The sequence below is a fragment of the Panthera uncia genome, chromosome D1 (assembly GCF_023721935.1).
Source record: "Panthera uncia isolate 11264 chromosome D1, Puncia_PCG_1.0, whole genome shotgun sequence".
NCBI lineage: Eukaryota > Metazoa > Chordata > Mammalia > Carnivora > Felidae > Panthera > Panthera uncia.
In genome coordinates, this window is record NC_064808.1 from 6,220,669 (window position 1) to 6,234,643 (window position 13,975).

Here is a 13,975-nt window from a genome sequence, read left to right on the forward strand (position 1 = left end):
TAGGAGGAGGGGGGAGCTGGACATGAGCCCCGAGTGCGCATGCCCAGAGGGTTACCGTGGATCCAAGAGGCAGAGGACAGCCAAACTTCCAGGCCTGGTTCTGGGCCCCTTGCCTTGGCACCTGCTTCCCGATTTGCTCCCTGAATTGCTTTATTTATTCCACCAGCTGTAAATCCTTCCAGAGGCTCCAAAGATTCTTCCCAGCCCTGACACTCCTCCAAATCCACACTTGTACCCCTGGCTGCCTGTCGGACATCTCTGCTTGTTTTCTCCTCATCTGCCCCCATGAACCTGTCCCTTCCTCCGTTTCCCCATCTACTTACCAATAGTTGTTTAAAATTAACACAGCAACAGGGGCGTTGGGGTGGCTCCGTTGGCAAAGCATCTGACTCTTGCTGTCCACTCGCGTCGTGATTTCACACTTTGTGAATTCAAGCCCCACACTGGGCTCAGCCCCGATGGTGCGGAGCCTGCTTGGGATTCTGTCTCTCCTTCTCTCCGCCCCTCCCTCGCTTGTGCGTGCTCTCTCTCTCCCTCTCCCTCAAAATAAATAAATAAACTTTAAAATTAAATTCAATTAACAGAGCAACAACAAAAAACTGGAGGTCATTGCTTTTCATTTTCTTATGCTTTCTTTATTCTTTCTATTTATTTATGTAATATTTTATCGCAGCACAGCAGCCGCATAGAAAAGTGCACAGAACAGAAATGAGTAGCTGGATGAATTTTCAGAACACGCCGGTGTAGCCAGCGGCCCCACGTGCCCTGCTCGGTCTCTGGTGTCCCCTCCCTCTCCGTTTCCCCCAGGACGAATCACCATTCTGGAGTCTGTCCTCATAGGTTAGTTTTTAGTCTCGCCTGCTTTTAACTTTATGTAAATGGGAAGCGCACAGTAGGTCTACTTTGGGGTAAGGACCCCCCCCCCCCAAGCTGCTTCTTCATTCCCCTTGCTGGGCAGTGTTCTCTCGGGTGAGAATTTAGAAGGACTTCTACTATCTTTCTCACCCCCAACATCCACTTCATCACTGTATCTTATGGATTCTAGCTCAAAAATCTCTCCCTAATTCACGCCCACCTCTCCTCCCCACTGCCTCCCTGGGCACCAGCTCCGGCATGACTACGCCAGTGGTCCGCTGGACAGTCTCTGACGTCCTGTGCTTTGGACCCTCTCTACAGCTGCAATGATCTTTTAAAAATAGTCCTTTTGGGGCGCCTGCGTGGGGTGGCTCAGTCAGTCAGGCGTCTGACTTCAGCTCAGGTCATGATCTCACGGTTTGTGGTTCGAGCCCCGCACTGGGCTCTGTGCTGACGGCTCGGAGCCTGGAGCCTGCTTCGGATTCTGTGTCTCCCTCTCTCTCTGCCCCTCCCCCTCTCACATTCTGTCTGTCTGTCTGTCTCTCTCTCTCTCAAAAATAAACATTTAAAAAATTGAAAAGAAAATAGTCGTTTTAACAAAATACAAACTCCTTAACTGTGGTACTTATAGGATCACTGTCTGCAATCATCTCGCTTCCTTGTTACTTCTCACTGGGTCAGTGCCTTCAGATCAGGGACCCTGTCGGCCTCGTCTGTCCCCGGACTTCCAGCTCTGACTCAGAGCCTACGGTGTAAGCACTCTGTTCATATTCACTGGATGCATAGATGGCTTACCAGGCCCTGCCACCCTGCACGTCTGGCCTTGCTCCTCTCTCCAACCAATCCCTGGCCCTGCCCCTCCAAGCGCCCTCCAGGGAGACCAGCTTCTGTCAATTCTCCGGTCAACCCTGTCCCTCCACTGCTTGCCCCAGGGCCTTTATACATGCATGCTAGTCCCTCCCAATAAGACAGGCGTCCTTCCTCTGGGACAATTCTACTCCCTACCCCATCTGATACTCACCCAGGTTGCTTGCTTCAACTAATGGGATTTGAACAGAGATGGCTCGTGCCACATCTGAGCGGAAGCTGTAAGAGCCCCAGGATGCGTCTGCCCTTGCTCTCTTCGATCTGCACTGGGCAGCCTCTCCAGCCCGGAGTCGGGAATGAAGACGACACGAAATGGATCCAAAGTCAAACACACAAAGGGCACGCAATTTACGCGAGAGATAAACTTTTGTTTTTGAAAGCCACCGAGATTTTCGGAGTTGCATTGGATCTCTCTTTGCGGCTGTGACGATCTGCCACAAACCTAGCGGCTTAAAGCAGTACAAGTCTATTACCTCACGGTTCTGGAGGTCAGAAGCCCAAAGTGCGTCTCGCTGTGCTAAAGTCAAGGTGTCAGGAAGGTCCCATGCCTTGTGCAGGTGGCCGGCGTTCCTTGATGCTCAGCCTCCCTCTTCCACCTTCGAAGACAGCAGCAGAGAGAACATCTCTAACTCTGAGTCCACTTCCACTTTTAAGGACCCTTATGATTCCATCGGGCCCACCTGGTTAATCCGGAATAGTCTCTCCAGCTCAAGATCCCAGACGTAATCCCATCTGCAAAGTACCTTTTTTTTTTTTTCCTAAGTTTTTATTTATGGGGCGCCGGGGTGGCTCCGTGGGTTAAGCGTCTGACTTTGGCTCAGGTCATGATCTTGCGGTTCGTGAGTTCAAGCCCCGCGTCGAGCTGTCTGCTGTCAGCACAGAGCCTGCTTCGGACCTTCTACCTCTCTCTCTCTCTCTCTCTCTGTCTCTCTCTGTCTCTGCCCCTCCCCAGCTTGCACACGCTCTCTCTCTCTCTCTCAAAAACAAAAATTTTAAAAAATGTTAAGAAGTAATAAAATTTTTATTTATTTGTAGAGAGAGAGAAAGTAGGGGAGGAGCAGAGAGAGAGGGAGAGAGAACCCCAAGCAGGCTCTGCACGCTGTTAGCACAGAGCCTGACTCTGGGCTTCAAACTCAAACTGTGAGATCATGACCTGAGCCAAAGTCAGACGCTTCACCACCCAGGCGCCCCTGCAAAGTACCTTTTGTCACGTAAGGAAAATGGTCACAGTTGCCAGGAATTGGGATGTGGACATCTTTGAGAGGGCATTATTCTGCCTGCTGCACTTATCACAGCGTAATTTACACTATGCTAACTAATCTACTATTTCTAAAATAGTATATCAGCACTGCATGCTATTTATACAAGATACACATAAAACAGAAGAATATAAAGGGTTTGGAAGCACAAGGATAGGGGAAAAATCAAGCAAATGCTAAAAGAAAGCTAGAATAGCTACATTAGTATCAGAAAAAAAAAATTTCAGGTTAAAAGCATTACTTGACGGAAAGAGGGTGCTTGCATCATGATTTTCAAAATATGTAGCAATTTTAAGTTTATTTACTCTTAAAAATAAAGTCCACAAGCAATAAAGATATGTAAGTATATACATAGTAGATAGAACCACAAGGGAAAACAAATAGCAATAAAGCAATAAAAGTATGTAAATTTATATATATAACATATACACATAACATACATATATCAATGGATAGAACCACAAGGAAAAACAGACAAATCACAGTTGTAGATTTGATGGCGTGTGCAGGCAAAAAATTTAGCAAAGCTATAAAAGACATGAAGAAAGTGGTTAATGAACTTGACCTAGTGGACAAATAGGGAGCAGTGCACCTAAATGCAGAAAAGCATACGCAGAACATTTTCCAATAAATTAATTGATTAAATTCTAGACCAGAAGGCACCTCAACTAATTTCAAAGTACTCAAATCATTGTGGTTTTTGGCCACAGTGCCATTAAGTTAAACATCACCAATAAACAGATAAATAGAAAAAAAAAAAATTGGACACTAAGAAACGTTTTATGACATTTCCAGGCTAAGGGAAAAACACACACACACAACAAAAGTTAGAAAATAGGTAATAGATTTGTGTTGCTTTAGACTGCAATCATAATGAAAAGATCACGTATCAAAGTTGGGCGACACAGCTAATAATTCTAAGAGAGGAAGTTATGACCTCAAACGCAGATATTGGAACATAAGAAAGGGTGAAAGCTAATGAACAAAACTCTGTCTTAAAAAGTCACAAAACAAAAGGGGGGGGGGGAAATTCAGGGTAGCTGAGGACCACAGCAGCTGCCTGGATCCCCATTTCTCGGTGTTTCCTCCCCAAACAAATCAGAATAACAAGAGTGGGGATTAAAACTCTGCTGAAACCACAGCCTCAGCATAACTTGAAAGTAGAGAGTGTCCAAACTTGAAAATAACTGTAAATAATAAGAAAGCCCGCCCAATCACAGCGCGAACCCCACCCCGTCCAGCCACCAGGCTTCGCGAGCAGAGAAACCAGGGACAAGGGGTTGGCAACAGGGCCCAAAGTTGATCCAGAAACTCCGCCGCTAAGACTGTTCTGCCACAGTCTGAAAATGCTGGGAGAATATCCTGGGAGGTCAGAGCTTACACTACGGGGAAGGAATTTAAAAGTGGGTGGGATTTTGGGGGGGGGCGGTCAGTCTTTAAAACGCATAGGTTCTGGGGCGCCCCACTGGCTCAGTTGATGGAACCGGACCCTACCTGTGGGTCATCAGCTCAAGCGCCACGTTGAGCATAAAACTTACTTAAAAAAATAAAAAAGGGGGCGTCTGGCTGGCTCAGTCGGGTAAGCCTCCCACTTCAGCTCAGGTCATGATCTCCCCGTTGGGGAGTTCGGGCCCCACGACGGCTCTGCACCCACAGCTCGGAGCCCGGAGCCTGCTTCGGATTCTGTGTCTCCCTCTCTCTCTGCCCCACCCCCACTCACGCTCTGTCTGTCTCTCTCTCAAAAATAAATAAAATAAAATAAAATAAAATAGGTTCTGGGAGAAGGAAAAAAAGGCGAAAATGAGCAAGGGGTGTCCTTGAGCAACTGGGTGGTGGAGGGGGTAAAAAACAAAAGGGGAAAATTCAGGGTCTTACGATGCAAAAAGGGAGAAGTTGGAGGCCACAAGCCCCTCCCCCCACCAAACAAATGAAAATCCACTTAACTGTGGACTTTGCTATATTGACAGGAGAGAGTGCTGTTGAACTAGGAATCTTGTAAAACACTCAATACCACAAAAATGAAAAGGAAGATTATTAACAGATCTGTATGGAGCTATTATTAAAAACCAAAACAAGGTGGGGGGGCACCTGGCCGACTCAGGAGAGCACGGGACTCTTGATCTCAGGGTCACGAGTTCAAGCCCCACATTGGGTGCAGAGCCTACTTAAATAGGGGCACCTAAGTAGCTCAGTTGGTTAAGCGGTGGACTTCTGCTAAGTCATGATCTCACTGTTCATGAGTTCAAGCCCCACATCGGGCTCGCTGCTGTCATCGCAGAGCCCGCTTCTGATCCTCCATACCCACCTCCCTCTCTCTCTGCCCCTCCCCCGCTCATTCACACACACTCTCTCTCTCTCAAAATAAATAAACTTTTTAATTCATTAATTAAATTTAATTCATTAATTCATTAATTAATTCATTAATTAAACCCCAAATCAGAAAATGAAACACATCAACTGAGGAAACTCCCCCCCCCCCAGGAAAAAACAACCATGAATCCAAAGAAACAAAATATTCAAAACAACAATAAACAAACCCTAATCACGCCGTGAGGGTGAAGAGCTCCAGGGGTGCATGGGTGGCTCAGTTGGGTGAGCTTCAGACTCTTGATTTCGGCTCAAGGTCGTGGGATCGAGCCCTGGGTGGGGCTCTGTGCTGAGTGTGGAGACCGCTTAAGATTCTCTCTCTTTCTCTCTCTCTCTCTCTGTGCCTCTCCTCCATTTGCTATTTCTCTCTCTAAAATAAAAAATAAAATAGGGGGCGCCTGCGTGGCTAAGTCGGTTCAGCGTCTGACTTCAGCTCAGGTCATGATCTCACGGTTCATGGGTTCGAGACCCTCGTCGGGCTCTGTGCTGACAGCTCGGAGCCTGGAGCCTGCTTTGGATTCTGCCTCTCCCTCTCCCTGCCCCTCCCCTCCTCCCACTCTGTCTCTCTCTCTCCCTCTCCCTCAAAAAATAAAATAAACATTAAAAATTTAAAAAAAATAATAAAATAAAATCACATGTAGATACAGAAAAAGCATTCAACGACATCCAACACCCATTCGCGATAAAAACTCTCAGTAAACTAGGCGTAGTGAGAAACTTCCCTAATTTCATAAAGAGTATCTACCAAAACCCCACAGATAACATCACACTTAATGGTGAGAAACTCAAAGCTGTGCAAATAAGATCAAGAACAAGGCAAGGATGTGCCCTGTCATCACTGTTTTTCAACATTGCACTGGAAGTATTAGCTAATGCAATCAGACAAGAAAGGGAAATAAAAGGGGTACAGATTGGGAAGGAAGAAATAAACCTGATTCTTGTTTGTAGATGGTATGATCATCGATGTAGAAAATCTGAAAGGATCAACAATAAATTCCTAGAACGAGGGGCGCCTGGGTGGCGCGGTCGGTTAAGCATCCGACTTCAGCCAGGTCACGATCTCGCGGTCCGTGAGTTCGAGCCCCGCGTCAGGCTCTGGGCTGATGGCTCGGAGCCTGGAGCCTGATTCCGACTCTGTGTCTCCCTCTCTCTCTGCCCCTCCCCCGTTCATGCTCTGTCTCTCTCTGTCCCAAAAATAAATAAAAAAACGTTGAAAAAAAATTAAAAAAAAAAAAATTCCTAGAACGAATAAGTGATTATAGCCAGTTTACAGAATACAAGGCTAATATACAAAAGTCCATTTCTTTCTGGGGTGCCTGGCTGGCTCAATTGGAGCATGTGACTGTTGATCTCAGGGTTGTGAGTTTGAGCCCCACGTTAGGTGTAGAGATTACTTAAAAATAAAATCTTAAAAATAAAAAAAAGTCCATCTCTTCCCTATACACAAGCAACGGACAAGTCGAATTTGAAATTAAAAACACAAAACCATTTCCATTAGCATCCCCCGAAAATGAAATACTGAGGTATAAATCTACAACGTATACAAAATCTATATGAGGAAAACTGCAAAACTCGGATGAAAGAGATCAAAGAAAGTCTAAATAAATGGAACGATATTCCATATTCATAGCTAGGAAGGCTCAACTTTGCCAAGATATCGATTCTTCCCAACTTGATGTATGGATCCAGTGCAATCCTAACAAAAATTCCAGCGAGTAATTTTGTGGATATCAACAAACGGATTCTAAAGTTTACCTGGAGAGGCAGAAGACCGGAAGAGCCAACTCAATATCGAAGGGCAGAAGGACTACACTACCTGATTTCAAGACTTACTGAAAAGTTACAGTTATCAAGACAGTGTGGTGTGGGGGGCAGGGGAGGGGGGGGAGTAGACATATAGATCGACGGAACAGAATAGAGAGCCCAGAAATAGAGCCACATAAATATAAACAACTGATCTTCGACAAAGGAACAAAGGCAATACAGTGGAGAAAATACAGTCTTTTCAACATTGGTCTGGAACAACTTGATATGTACACGCAAAAAAACGAATCTAGACACAGACATTACACCCTTCACAAGAATTCACTCAACATGGATCATACGCCTCAATATGAAATATAAAACTATAAAACTCCTAGAATATAACATTGGAGAAAATCTAGCCGACGTTGGGTCTGGCCATGACTCCCCTGCCCCCAGTCCTTTTGAGGTATAATTGACATAGAACACGACATTGAAGGTGTAAGATCATGACTTTTAAGATACGACACCAAAGGCATGATTCACGAGAGAAAGAAATGATAAGCTGGACTTCCTTAAAATGAAAAACTTCTGTTCTGCAAAAGAAAATTCAAGGAAAAAAAAAAGATAATGTCAAGAGAATGAGAAGACAAGCCACAGACAGGGAGAAAGTATTTACACAAGACACATCGGATAGGGGACTGTTGTCCAAAATATACAAAGAACCCTTAAAACTCAACAATAAGAAAACAAACCGATTTAAAATGACATTACTATCATCAGGCTGTGTTCCTGGACAGCTTCTCGGGCTGGGAAGGCAAGCAGAACACACATTCCGAGGATGGGGGAGAGGGTGAGGAGCCCCCAGTTGCCTGGGTCCAGCTGGCGGGGCGACTGGCAGTCACGTCCTCTGGATGACCTCCTCCAACACACGACCAAGTGGGCTTTGTTCCAGAAATTCAAGACGGGCTCAATGTTAAGAGGCCCATTAATATTACACAGCATATTCATAGATTTAAGGGGAAAATTGTATGATTATATTCTTTAAAAAAAAATGTTAATGTTTATTTATTTTTGAGAGAGAGAGACAGAGTGTGAGTGGGGGAGGGGCAGAGAGCGAGGGAGAAACAGAATCCAAAGCAGGCTCCAGGCTCCGAGCTGGCAGCACAGAGCCCGACGCGGGGCTCGAACTCACCAACTGTGAGAGCCAGAGTCGGACGCCCAACTGACTGAGCCACCCAGACGCCCCGTATGATTTTATTCTTAATGATGAAAAAAACCTTCCACAAAATTCAACACCCTGTTTTCACAAAAACATTGGAGAACATAGAAATTGAGAGATATTTTATATATGCATATATACAGTATATATATATATACATTAATATATGGATGTATAGATGTATGATATGTACATAATGCCACATATTATTAAGTATAACAGCAATTGTATAATCTTAAAATATGATATATTAATATTACATGCCTTATTTATTTATTTATTTATTTTGAGAGAGAGAGACAGAGACAGAGAGACAGAGAGAGACAGAGCATGTGTGTGAACAGGGTAGGGGCAGAGAGAGAGGGAGGGAGAGAATCCCAAGCAGGCTTCTTGCTGTCAGTGTGGAGTCCAAGTGAGGCTCGATCTCACAAACCTCAATGACCCAAGCCAAAATCAAGAGTTAGATGCTTAGGGGCGCCTGGGTGGCTCAGTCAGTTAAGCGGCCGACTTCGGCTCAGGTCATGATCTTGCGGTCCGTGAGTTCTAGCCCCGCATCGGGCTCTGTGCTGACAGCTCAGAGCCTGGAGCCTGCTTCAGATTCTGTGTCTCCCTCTCTCTGACCCTCCCCTGTTCATGCTATGTCTCTCCCTGTCTCAAAAATAAACATTAAAAAAAAATTTATAAAAAAAAAAGAGTTAGATGCTTAACTAACTGAGCCATCCGGGCACTCCACTAATATTATATATCTTAATTCTGATGCCAGTATCTAACTAAAAGTGAAAACACTAGAAACATTTCACGAAGTTCAGGAACAAAGACAGGAATGCCCACTTTCTCTGCTACTCAACACTTTACTACAGGTATTAGCCATTTGTGGGAGACAAGAAAAATAATTTAGAAGCATAAAAAATGATAAAGAAGGACATAAAAGTGTGCCTATTTGGAGATAATGACAGTATACCTATAAAACCCAAGGAAATCGATGATAAAACTAACTCAGACTATAAAATATTTCAAATAAATTGACTGGATAGAAAATTAACACACAGAAAGCAATAGTCTTTATATACACTAAACAATAATGAGAAGATGTAATGGCAGAGAAATTTATTTATAACAGCAACAAAGAAGATTGATTCCCTAGGAAGAAACTTAACAAGAGATCTGTAAAGCCTAAATGAGGAAAACTTTAAAATATTGCAAAAAAAATAAAAATAAAAGTAAAATATTGCTGAAAGACACAGCAGTAGGTGTGAACAAATGGGAAAACATCTTTGTTCTTGGAATGGGGGTTCCATCAACTTTATAAAGATGTCAGTTATTCTTAAGTTAATTTTTTTTTTTATTTGAGAGAGAGAAAATGCGAGTGGGGGAGAGGGGCAGAGGAAGAGAGAATCCCAAGCAGGCTCCACACTCAGTGCAGAGTACAACTTGGGGCTCGATCCCACAACTCCAGGATCTCGACCTGAGCCACAACCAAGAGTCAGACACTCAACTGACTAAGCCACCCAGGCACCCCAAGTTAATTTATTATTTTAACGCAACCCCAATAGAAATAGCCAGCAACTTAGACAACTTGGTGCTAAAGCTCATGCTGAAAAAGTAGTCAGGAAAATACTGGGAACAACAACAGCTAGGAAGAAAGATTTGGCAGCCGTCCTCCAAGGTGTCCCCCAGTGACGTCACTTCCTTTTGTAATCCCTTCCTACACTGTTCCTGGGTTGAACCAATAAAATGCAACAGAGGTGATAATATGTCAGTTCTGAGACTAGGCTATAAAAAACCGAGGTTTCCATATTGGGCCTCTCTTCCTTTCTCCCTCTTGGATCAGTTATTCTGAGGGAAACCATGCCGTGAGCAGTCCCATGGAGAGGCTCATGCCGGAAGGAACTGAGGTCTCCAGATAGGGAGGAACTGAGGCCAACCCACAACCACATGGGTGAGCTTAGAAGGTGACTCTTCAGGCTTCAGCCTCCGTGGAGCCTTGAGTTGACTGTGGACTTGCCTAACAGCTAGATTAGCCAGAGTCCTCAACCCTACACTGTTCCCAGATTCCTGGCACACCCAGAAGCTGCTAAAACACAGTAGATCGAGAGCTATCACATGACAGATCGCTATACAGAGGACTAACAGGCTCTAAAACACACTATAAAGCCTCTGTAATTAACACAGCATAGTAGTGCTGGATGGATAGACAAACCAATGGGACAGAGTACCGTGGAAATTTGGTATAGCAAAGGAGGCACAAAGGCATCTCAACTCACTAGAGAAAAGATGGCCTTTATAATAAATGGTGGGGCAACTGACTAACCGTATGGACAAAGACAAAAACTAGACCCATTCCTTACCCTATACATGAGTCGTTGGCTCAGGAATCTAAACGTAAAATACAAAACCACAAAAGCACTAGAAGAAAATATGGGTGCATTTCTCTTTAACCTCTGAGTAGAAAAGGGCTTTCTAATTCTGATTCAAAATCCAGAGACAATAAAAGAGAAGATTAGTAAGTTTGACTACCTCACACGAAGATCTTTGCACAGCAAAAATGCCATAAACAAGGGGCACCTGGGTGGCTCAGTCGGTTAAGCTTCCGACTTCAGCTCAGGTCATGATCTCACAGTTCGTGAGTTTGAGCCCCGACTCGGGCTCTGGGCTGTCAGCGCAGAGCCCACGTCAGATCCTCTGTCTCCCTTGCTCTCTGCCCCTCCCCCGCTTGCACGGTCTTGCTCTTTCTCTCTAAAAAATAAATGAAACATTATTAAAAATGCCATAAACAAGCTGTGACCGCCATCGTAGGACCACCAGAGGACACATCCGGAGACAAAAATCATTACGCTGAGGATGTCAGAATAGAAACATAAGAAAATGCTAGATCTCTGATGACATCATCGAGCCACTTAATTATCAGAGGAATTTACCACCTACTCGGACTTCTTGTTATACGAAATAATAAATGTCCTTTATTTTAAAGCCTTTAAAGAGGAGCCTTTTACTTGCTGTTGAAATTATCTCGTGTTAACACTTGATCCCCATAAAACATTCCAGCCATAGAAACATTGTATATAAAATAGAAAACAAAAGCCTCTCACAGTTTCCAAAGACACCTGACAAATGAAGAGAAAATTTGTTGACCTATATCCTTAATATAGAAAGAACTATTACAACTTGAGAGACAAAAAGACCAAAACCCTGATTTTATTTTTTTATAAAAAAAATTTTTTTTAACCCTGATTTTTAAAAAGGAAAAAAGATCTGAACGGAAAATTCACAGAATAAAAGACATAAAAATCCTTTTCAGGGGCACCTGGGTGACTCAGTCGGTTGAGTGTCTCACTCTTGATGTTGGCTCAGGTCATGACCCCAGGGTGGTGGGATCAAGCCCTGGCCTCTGTGCTGAGCGTGGAGCCTGCTTGAGATTCTTTCTCTCTCTCTCTCTCTCTCTCTCTCTCTCTCTCTCCCCCTGCCCCTCTCCCCCATTCTTGCTGTTACAGGTTATGGTCACATACGAACTCCAAAACAGCAAGAGCGATCGCACAAAACCAAGTTTATGACGGCCGGGCCAGACGGGGAGTAACAGTTCCCAAAAGTCTGGCCCCGAACTAGGTTTGAAGATTTCTTACAAAGGCTGCACAAACCAATCAGGTTACGAAAGGTGGTAGTTGAAATAGGCGGGCCCCGGGGCGCCTGGGTGGCTCGGTCGGTTAAGCGTCCGACTTCGGCTCAGGTCATGATCTCACGGTCCGTGAGTTCGAGCCCCGCGTCGGGCTCTGTGCTGACAGCTCAGAACCTGGAGCCTGTTTCAGATTCTGTGTCTCCCTCTCTCTCTGCTCCTCCCCTGTTCATGCTCTGTCTCTCTCTGTCTCAAAAATGAATAAATGTTAAAAAAAAATTTTTTTTTAAATAAAAAGAAATAGGCAGGCCCCAATCACATTGCCTTAGAGTTATTTGAAACATAACTTGCTGACTCCAGCTAGTTGAATGCTGAATCATGTTGTTCGTAATGTTAGTTTGTTTTTTTTAAATTTTTTTTTAATGTTTATTTTTGAGACAGAGAGAGAGAGACAGAGCATGAACGGGGGAGGGACAGAGAAAGAGGGAGACACAGAATCAGAAGCAGGCTCCAGGCTCTGAGCCATCAGCCCAGAGCCCGACGTGGGGCTCGAACTCACGGACTGCGAGATCGTGACCCGAGCTGAAGTCGGACGCTTAACCAACTGAGCCACCCAGGCGCCCCCATAATGTTAGTTTTTAATCTAGTTAGAGCAGGATGGGGTGACCGAGTATGGGGAAGTATGATTACGCCAAGCAGTTTACGGACGCCAAACAAGCCATTAAGAGGAAGCTTTAATTTTCAGTAACTCAGCAATGTGGATTTAAGCAGAACTAATATCCGGGGAATAGGAACGCAGCATTTTAGCGACGATATCTTATTTCTGTGAAAGCCCAACGTAAACATTGGCTCGGTATCCCAGGTCCTAAGGTCCTCTTAGGTTCACATATATTCTTGGACGCTGGGATGTTAACTATGTTTTATTCTTCAACATTCCCCACTTCTTTTGGTTTATACCCGATTCCTTGGGTATCAGTTACTGTCCTGGGGCGTCAAGGGTACATAATGCCCTCATGTACCATGAGTTTAATGGATCCGAGTCTTTGATTTATGAATTGTAGGAGTACTTTTACGGGGCAGGGCCCAATAAGGAGAATAAGAACAACCAAGATTAGTGGCCCGGCCAAGGCACTAAAGTAAGGTAGTTAACCAGGGAGACCAAGAGAAGAGAGACTCATACCAATTTTGATTAGCTTGCCTTTGTTTTTCCCTTTTTTCTAATCTCTGCCTGATGTGGGCCAGGCTTTGTTTAATAAGACCTGAGTTGGTCACAGAGAAGCGACACTGTTCCCCTAAGGCTAAACAGAGCCCTCCTTGTTGTAAAAACAGGAGGTCCAGGCCTCTGCGATTTTGAACTATTACCTCTGCTAGTGAGTCTATAGATTTTGTTCATTTGTCCATATTTTTTTTTTTAAATCCGAAAGGTCTTGGTTAATTTGTTTGCTAAGCAGTTTGAAATTTTGGTCCCCTGTAATGAAAGGAGCCCTGCTCACCCCTAGGGACCCTGCAACTCCTAATCCTACAATAAGGGCACCAGAATGATAGAGATGGGTTTTCTTACCCACCTAGACTGTGGAATGAAGCCTGAGTGTTCCCGGACACCTTCCCCCGAGGAATAAAAAACCTGGGGAAGTAGATGAACTAGGATACAAAAATCAGAGAGTTTTTTCATGTGATATAAGTTTAAACATGGGGTTAATCCTGAGGAGTATGCAAACCAAGTCCCGGTGGGGGGTACTGAGAAGCGGAGGGTGTCTCCAAGGTGAGGGGTCTTAGGAATGGGAATGGTGCTATTACAATAGCTTAAATATCGGGATTAACTTGATAATTTCCTGCATAGAAACAGGTCTCTGACCTTTTAGATCACCTAAGGTAAGACTGGGGTGTTGTCCCCGTTGGCTCTTAATTTGTAATTGATTGTGGCTCATATTCTGGATATGATTATCTCCTGTTCCCAGGGGTATTGGTGTTCCTATTCCAATATAAGGGGGGGGGGTGGTTCTAGGATCCAGGCATAGCCAACAGTCTCGGGTGATGTTAGGGTTAGTAGAG

General features: G+C 44.4%; 1 long non-coding RNA gene across 2 annotated transcripts; it reads right to left on the reverse strand.

Annotated features, from left to right (window-relative positions):
• Window positions 1–282: 282 nt before the first annotated feature.
• Window positions 283–13,732, reverse strand: LOC125930921 (uncharacterized). 2 transcript variants are annotated; one of them, XR_007460305.1, is made up of 4 exons: window positions 13,489–13,732; window positions 5,519–5,718; window positions 2,196–2,318; window positions 283–540 (listed from the first exon to the last, which is right to left on the reverse strand). It is a non-coding gene; the product is annotated as an uncharacterized LOC125930921 (long non-coding RNA). The 2 variants fall into 2 exon arrangements; XR_007460304.1 differs by lacking the exon at window positions 13,489–13,732 and adding an exon at window positions 7,866–8,053.
• Between the last annotated feature and the right edge of the window lie 243 nt (window positions 13,733–13,975).